Here is a 9,354-nt window from a genome sequence, read left to right as displayed (position 1 = left end):
AATGCTCTGTTTCACCTTGTGATGTCATAAAGAGGTAGTTTTATAGTCAACAGCTTTTACATTTTAGCTTTAGTTCAGTACAGATTTGCAATTCCTGTCTCCTGTCTTAAAATTGACTCTCACAGAATCAATTTTTAACATTTTCTCAGAGTTTATATCAGTCCAATCTGTTCTAGAGTTAATTTAATTTATTTTTGGAAATGTTCATTAAGTAACACTGGACCAAAGTTTCTGTTTAACCCTGAAATCAAGAATTATATGAACGTTTTGAGAGTAAACAGATAACACTTTGTAGAGTTATTTTGATTTAACTAAACAACACACAGAGGTGTTTTATTTTTATACTTTATTTGAGTTAATTTAAGATCAAATTATGAACAAAACTGGTTGAATTAACACTAGAGGAAGTTGAATTTACATTAGTGGATGTTGAATTTACATTAGTGGATGTTGAATTAACACTAAAAGAAGTTGAATTAACACTAGAGAAAGTTGAGTTAACACTAAAGGAAGTTGAATTTACATTAGTGGATGTTGAATTAACACTAAAAGAAGTTGAATTAACACTAGAGAAAATAGAATTAACACAAAGGGAAGTTGAGGTAACACCAAGAGAAGTTGAATTAACACTAAAGTAAGTTGAATTAACACTAGATGAAGTTGAACTCCGGCAAAGAACCCCAACTCATATGCCCATTTATCTTTCAAATAGTTAAAATAACACTTTTTATGTTAAAAACAACTTACCCTGAAATTTTAACCCTCCAGTTTTTGCTGTGTGGAGCTTAAAAACACAGTGGGAGCACTTCCTGTATCACCACATGACATCACAAGGTGGAACAGAGCGTTTTTAGTTTGAGAGAAGAACTTTTAAAAAGTCTAAATATGCAGGTTTTGTGTCTTAAAAATGTTTAAATGAAACAAAAAAAAAAAAACACAACTCCAGGTCTGTTTGTGACGAGGAAACTACACTGGTGTAATATAAATGTTTTAAACTTATCTATCCGTAACATCTCCATGGAAACAAGCACCAAAAGTTACACAGTGCACCTTTAAGATATTATAGTTTGAATTTTTATGGTGAAGAATTTCAGTTTTGTCTCATTTTGTCTGATTCCATGAACTCTAAACTCATTAAACGGATAAAAGTTTGAACATCCCGCGCGGTTATTGAAGCCCATTTGACCCGCCGTGTTTTGCGCCCGTCACTGCGCCCGTCAAACGCCCGGGGCCCGACCAAACGTTTTGTACTTTTGTAAACGGGGCGTTTCGAATGGGGGGAGCGTACAATCGAACTTTACCTCTGTGTCTGTGCATCCTGACCAAGCCATACTCCTGACCACACCACGGCCGCAGACTGAACGCTGAGCGGCCACTTTTTAATTTCCTCTGCAAATATCGATCGATCTGGAGTGTTTTCTGTCAGACGTGGTGACCTCCGGAGGTACAACTCGGTATTGCGTCCTATATTCGATAAATAATTTCTTTTTTTTGTTTAGTTTTGTTTGTTTTTTAGTCATGTTTCTTCATCAAAAACATACCTAGAGTTTCTTTTTACAAATTTGTTTATCTGTTTCCATCTCCATAGCTCAAAATCTTCTCTTACACCTCATGATGTCATCAAGTGGTAGTCTAGAAATGGCTCCTCCAAGACTGGACTGATTCAGATTTCAGCGTTGAGGTTTTACAGTTTTCTCATTTTATTATTCAAAAACTGGGATCTAAAACAGTTTTAATACGCAATTAAAAAAAAATTTTTTTTTTGGAACACCGCCAGGACTAGACCTGGACTGGAGACCCAGGACCGGGACTTAACCAGGTCTAAAACAGAACTAAACGAGGAGGAGGAGTATAGTTTAGACCTCGTCCTTTAGTCCTGTTTTAGACCTGATTGAATCTTATTTTAACCCTCGTCATTTCCTTTCATCATCTTTTCACTACGATCTTAAAGCATAAGGTTATTTATTTATTTTCTTTTTTATTTTCATTATTATTTTTTTCCAGCTCCTGTTCTTTAAAAATCTCCGAGCTGCACCTCCTTTGCTCAGTGGTCACTATTTTAAGTCACTAATATTATTTTCACCGTCATCATCTTTTCACTAGGATTGTAATTTTTTTTGGAGCTCCTAATCTGCAAAAATCTCCGAGCTGTATTTCCTTTGCTCAGTGGTCACTAATATTATATTTGTATGTATTTATTTATTAATTTATTTATCTCCTTATTATTTATTTGTTTTTATTTTATTTATTTTATTTTATTTATTTTTATTTTTTAATTTTTTCTCCTAATTTGTACAAATCTCCGAGCTTTCCATCCTTTCACCCTGGCATAGGGTCATTTAAAAAAATATATATTTATTTATGTATTTATATATTTTTATATATTTTTTCTCCTTATTTATGTATTTATTTTATTTTATTTCATTTTATATTTTTATATTTTATATTTATTTATTTTTTCCATTATTATTATTATTATTATTATTTCTCCCAGCTGAACATTCTCTACTTTAAGTCACTAATATTATTTTTACCATCATCATCTTTTCACTATGATCGTAAAGCATAATTATTTATTCGTGTATTTATTTGTATGCATTTATTTATATTATTTTTACTTAAAATTTTATTTAAATTGTATTTATTTATTTATTTATTAATTTTTTTATCGTAATCTGTAGAAATCTCCAATCTGTACCTATTTATTTAATTATTTATTCATTTCTATTTAGATGTTTATTTATTTTTTTTCTCCTCACGTATTTATTTCTTATTTTATTTTATTTTTATTTTATTTTATTATCATGTATTTTATTTTATTTTATTTGTTTAAATCTGTATAAATCTCCGAGTTGTACCTCCTCCGATCAACGGTCACTACTTTAAATCATTAATATTATCGAATTGTTTTATTTATTTTTATTTATTTCTGATCTCCTAATCTGTACAAATGGCGGTGACTCGGCGTCGGCGTTGGCGTTGGCTCGGCGTCGGCGATGGCGATGGCAATGGCGGTCCCGTCTGCGTCCTCATCGCTCGTTCTTCTCCGGCGTCGTGCGTCTGGGCGTCTGTGGGTTTGCACTGCGGCGACTTTGGACCAGACCAGAGCTTTTCTTTTCTCTAAACGTGTATTTATTATGATCAGGGTTTTTCAGTGCGTGTGTGATCTCGTGGTTTCTATTTAAATAATAATACGACGATGACCAAGTGTGTGCGTGCGCGTGAGAGGGCGTGTCCATATAAAGTGCTTCCTGTTTCCTTATTTGGTCGAGCGTTGGCCCCTCCTCCTCCTCCTCCTGTACAGTCTGGTTGCATGCGCACTTCTGGATATTTATGATTTCATTTTTACATTTTCTAAAGACGGGGTTGTGTCTCGGTGATGCTGTGTGCCGTAATTGTAAAGAGAAGATTTATCTGTGCAGAAGATCAGAATAAAAAAAACTCACCAAAACTCAAATGTTGTGTCCGTTTGTTTTTGTTTACGGGGAAAAAGTGACAGAAAATGTTAAGAAAAAAAAAAAAACACAAAATGGATTTAAAGGCCTGGTTTAGTCCTGGTTTAGTCTTGGTTTAGTCCTGGTTTAGTCTTTGTTTAGTCCTGGTTTAGTCTTTGTTTAGTCCTGGTTTAGTCTTGGTTTAGTCTTGGTTTAGTCTGGTTTAGTCTTGGTTTAGTCTTGGTTTAGTCTTGGTTTAGTCCTGGTTTAGTCCTGGTTTAGTCTTGGTTTAGTCCTGGTTTAGTCCTGGTTTAGTCTTGGTTTAGTCTTGGTTTAGTCTTGGTTTTAGTCCTGGTTTAGTCTTGGTTTAGTCTTGGTTTAGTCCTGGTTTAGTCCTTGGTTTAGTCCTGGTTTAGTCTTGGTTTAGTCTTGGTTTAGTCTTGGTTTAGTCCTGGTTTAGTCTTGGTTTAGTCCTGGTTTAGTCTTGGTTTAGTCTTGGTTTAGTCTTGGTTTAGTCTGGTTTAGTCTTGGTTCAGTCTTGGTTTTAGTCTTGGTTTAGTCTTGGTTTAGTCCTGGTTTAGTCTTGGTTTAGTCCTGGTTTAGTCTTGATTTAGTCTTAGTTTAGTCCTGGTTTAGATTTATTTATTTATTTTTCATGTATTTATTTTTTTCATTGATTTATTTTTTATTCACTTATTTATTTTGTATTCATGTTTTTATTATTATTATATTTTGTATTTTTGTATTATTATTATTTTTATGTATATATTTTTTATTTATTTATTCATTTATTTTATTTGTATTTATTTGTATTTTATTTTATTTATTTTTTCCAGCCGATTATTTCTCATTTATTTAGATGTTTGTTTACATTAGTTTAATTCACAAAACACTTAAAAACACGTAAAATGTTGTGCACTTTACATAACTAATTTAGGCTTTTTTAGGAGTATCTCGTACATTTAATTTTAGGTTTTCTGAGTGAACGTGTGTGGATGTGGCCTATCGTAACTTTTCATCTGCAGGGTTTAAAATGCTCCAAAATCCTCCTTTTATGCTTCACTAAAGTGTCGAAGTGCCGTCTGTTGTAATAAGTTTAATATTTACACATGTACTTCTGTCCTTGTCCAATTTGTTTATTCAGATTTTGAATTTTAAATGTCGATGAATTTCAGGAGAAGGAAATGGTTCAGTGAAGTGATCTGATTGGTCGTCGGTCGCTCATCAACATAAATTCATAAAAGTGATAAATTCAGCGGTATTTAAAACTCTAAATCTAAACTTATCTTCCATAACTTGTGTATTTGAACCGTCCTGCAGTGTTATTTTCTTTCTGTCCACACGATGGCGCCGTTGCACATCTTATTTCCCCATTCCCCCTGTGCCTGCACTTCACGGACTGTCCAGCAGAGGGCGGTAGGCGCTGTTTACCTCTTGATCAAGTGGGAAAAAATGTGACCAAAAAAAAGGAAAAAAAAGTTTATTCTCTGTTCTGTACAAGTTTAAATTACAGTTACAAGACTTTAAATTACAAGTGTATTTTTTCTATATTTTTTAAGTGTTTAGATATTTTTTATTTCGTTTTTTTTTATTTTATTATTATTATTTTTTAAGTTTGTTAAATATTTGTATTATTTTTCCACATTTTACTTTCTTAAATTGTATTATACTTTCTGAACAACTGCAGCACGTACAACATATATTTAATTTACTTTATTGATTTTTGGTTCATTTTTGGTTGAGTTACACTGTGTGGGTGGTACTGTGGTACTGTGGTACTGTTGTACTGTGGTACTGTTGTACTGTTGTACTGTGGTACTGTTGTACTGTTGTACTGTGGTACTGTGTACTGTTGTACTGTTGTACTGTGTACTGTTGTTGTACTGTGGTACTGTGGTACTGTTGTACTGTTGTACTGTGTACTGTGGTACTGTTGTACTGTTGTACTGTGGTACTGTTGTACTGTGGTACTGTGGTACTGTGGTACTGTGGTACTGTTGTACTGTTGTACTGTGGTACTGTTGTACTGTTACTGTACTGTGGTACTGTGGTACTGTTGTACTGTGGTACTGTGGTACTGTTGTACTGTGGTACTGTGGTACTGTGGTACTGTTGTACTGTGGTACTGTGGTACTGTGTACTGTGGTACTGTGGTACTGTGGTACTGTGGTACTGTGGTACTGTTGTACTGTGGTACTGTGTACTGTTGTACTGTGTACTGTGGTACTGTGGTACTGTGTACTGTTGTACTGTGGTACTGTGGTACTGTGTACTGTGTACTGTGTACTGTGGTACTGTGGTACTGTGGTACTGTTGTACTGTGGTACTGTTACTGTGGTACTGTGGTACTGTGGTACTGTTGTACTGTGGTACTGTGGTACTGTTGTACTGTGGTACTGTGTACTGTGTACTGTGGTACTGTGTACTGTGTACTGTGGTACTGTGGTACTGTGGTACTGTTGTACTGTTGTACTGTACTGTACTGTGTACTGTGGTACTGTGGTACTGTGTACTGTACTGTGGTACTGTTGTACTGTGGTACTGTGGTACTGGTACTGTTGTACTGTGTGTACTGTGTGTACTGTGTGTACTGTGGTACTGTTGTACTGTGGTACTGTGTACTGTTGTACTGTGGTACTGTGTACTGTGGTACTGTGTACTGTGTACTGTGTACTGTACTGTGTACTGTGTACTGTGGTACTGTGTACTGTTGTACTGTACTGTGACTGTGTACTGTGGTACTGTGTACTGTGGTACTGTGGTACTGTGGTACTGTTGTACTGTGGTACTGTGTACTGTGTACTGTGTACTGTTTGTACTGTACTGTTACTGTGTACTGTGGTACTGTGTACTGTGTACTGTACTGTGTACTGTGGTACTGTTACTGTTACTGTGTACTGTGGTACTGTGGTACTGTTGTACTGTTGTACTGTGGTACTGTGGTACTGTTGTACTGTGGTACTGTTGTACTGTGGTACTGTGTACTGTGGTACTGTTGTACTGTGGTACTGTGGTGTTTTTATTTACTGTGGTGTCCTTGGGCAAGACACTTCACCCACTTTATCTGAATATATGAAAGGCTGAAGGCGCAGAGTCGCTGTGGTTTGACTAAACCACTGATCCGACTTAATGATTTAACTGAAACTTGTTATTTAAAAAAAATAATAATAATAAAAACATTTTTAAAAGAGTTGTGATATTTAAACATTTAATACCATATTGTCTTTCTTTCCGTTCTGTCTGTTGTAAACGATACATTCATTTGTAAACAGCCTCTTTTCTGTCAGTCTGCCCCAGGGCAGCTGTGGCTACAACAGTAACTTACCACCTCCAGGTGTGGAGAGAATGAATAATGCACCAAACTGTAAAGTGACTCTGAGACAAATGTCGCTGTAAAGAGTTTTATAAATAAAAACTTATTTACTAAATTTATTTCATTGTTCACATTTTAAACAAGTTCATGAATTTGAAAGAAAACAGAAGAAGTGTGAAACTTTTACCAGAATCACACGCAGACAAAACTACAGATGTTTTATTTTATGTTGTTTTATTTTGTTATGTTATTTTAGGTTATGTTGTTACGTTATGTTTTATTTTATTTCATTTATTGTTATTTTTATCAGCAGCAGTAACTTTTAAAGCTGCACACGTGTGACTGAGTCTGGGAATTGAGGCAAAACACAAATATTATAATTTTGTTTCTTATACAAAATAATAATAATAAAAAAAAATGTCTTTTTCCTTTTCTTTTTCTAAAAAAAAATTCTTTCTAAAAAATGTCTGTTTTCTCTACTGGAGGAAGCACACACACTTGTACACACACTACACACACACACACACACACACTCACACACACACACACACACACACACTCACACACACACACACACACACTGGGCTCTTAATGACATTTGAAATAATTAAACCTCATTTTGATTAAACTCTGATTAACTCCTCAAAAGGCCCGTCCACAGTCCACAGTCCAGAGTCCAGAGTCCAGAGTCCTGTTTTATTAGATTAGGATTATAAACGTGGATAATCCGGGTCTAATCCTGGTCCAGACCACAACAGCCCGAGGCTCTGCTCCTGGACTCCAGAGCCCAGACCCCGGACCTGGATTAGCCCCGAGCAGTTACCCCCTCCTCTAACCAAGGGAACAACGGGACTGGACCAGGACCCAACCAGGACTGGACCAGGACTGGACCAGGACTCAGGACCCCAGGAAGAGTATCTGGTGTCACTGACATCAAATATTGGGGATCAGAATAAAATCAAATCAAAACTCAACCAAGACTAGACCAGGACTAAACCAAGACTAGACCAGGACTGTCCTCTGTCCTGTTTCAAGGACTTTGGGAGAGACTCCAGGACTTCTCTATTTTAAGGAGGAGAGAAGGAGGAGGAGGAGGTGTGGGGGTGTGGGGGGGTCAGACCTTTGACCCCAGGTCACAGTGACACTGATCTTGTTTTAATCCCACTGAACTCCACAGTTTACACTCATTTTCATGAATATTGTGATTCTAACAGAGAAACAACCAGGCAACACACAATATACAACTGTAACACACACACACACACACACACAGACAACACACACAAACAAACACACACACAAACACACACAAACACACACAAACACACACACATACACACACAGACACACACACACACACACACAACACACACACACACACACACACACACACTTCTGCTCTGATTTATGCAGATGAATGAAACAAGAGCAGAGGAGGAAACTCAAACAAACATCACATTTTATAAAGTGATTGAACTAAATTATTTCGGTTTGATGATGATTTTATTATTATTATTTTTAATTTATTCATTTTAATTTTCCAAGACACGAGGGCGTTATGGACTTGACATGAATACAATTTCTAAAAAGTAAAATTAAGAACAACAGTTTAACAAATGAGTGCAGGCTTTAAATGGAGCACATTTATGAACTGGAAAATATAAAAAATCTGCAAATTTTTTTTTTTTTTTTTTTTTTAATTACAAAAAATTACAACTTTTTAGAGCCGTACCACCAGGAAGAAGATATTAATATTAATGAACTGTTATTAAAAAGTTATTACTGATAATAAATTATAAACCTGTGTGTGTTTGTAATGTGGATGTGTTTTGTTTTTTATTTTGTTTTTTTTTTGTTTGTTTGTTTTTTTCATCTAATTTATCAAAAGTCTAAAGAGTCACTATAATGAACTTAACTATATCCTGAATATCATGGAGATGAAATATTGTAAATTGTAGCGGTAGGATTAAAATAAACTGCTTCTTGCTGCTCCTTTTTTGAACAATGGATGTTTTTAACTATTTTGTTTTCTTTATTTTGTTTCTTTCTTCTTTAAACCTGCTGTAATTAAGCAAAAACTTGGCCCGACCCCAAAAACACAACTCACACGAATCAAAAATCGGCTCAAAAAGGGCCAAAAATCACACAGTGTCCACTCCACTGTATATATTATATTCAGTGTTGGGAAGGTGACTTTTAAAATGTAATCCCCTACAGATTACAGATTACACACACCAAAATGTAGTTTGTAACATAATCCATTAAATTACTTAAAGTGAGTAATGTAATCTGAATACTTTGGATTACTTGATTTGCTGTAGAGAAGCAAAGACTCGGACACTTAACCGTATTAAAAATATTATTGATAAAAGACAAGGAGACACGTCTGCACAGCAGGATTTAGTCCAGGTTTAGTCCTGTTAAATCCTGTTTTAGTCCTGGTTTAGACCTGGTGTAAACCTGGTTTAGACCTGGTTTAGACCTGGTTTTAGTTCTGGTTTTAGTTCTGGTTTAGTCCTGGTTTAGTCCTGGTTTTAGACCTGGTTTAGACCTGGTTTAGTCCTGGTTTAGACCTGGTTTAGACCTGGTTTAGACCTGGTTTAGTCC

This window comes from Boleophthalmus pectinirostris, unplaced genomic scaffold (genome assembly GCF_026225935.1).
Source record: "Boleophthalmus pectinirostris isolate CB_2022bp ecotype Guang Dong unplaced genomic scaffold, ASM2622593v1 HiC_scaffold_16, whole genome shotgun sequence".
NCBI lineage: Eukaryota > Metazoa > Chordata > Actinopteri > Gobiiformes > Gobiidae > Boleophthalmus > Boleophthalmus pectinirostris.
The sequence above is the reverse complement of the archived record's forward strand: the minus strand, read 5'-3'. Positions refer to the sequence as shown.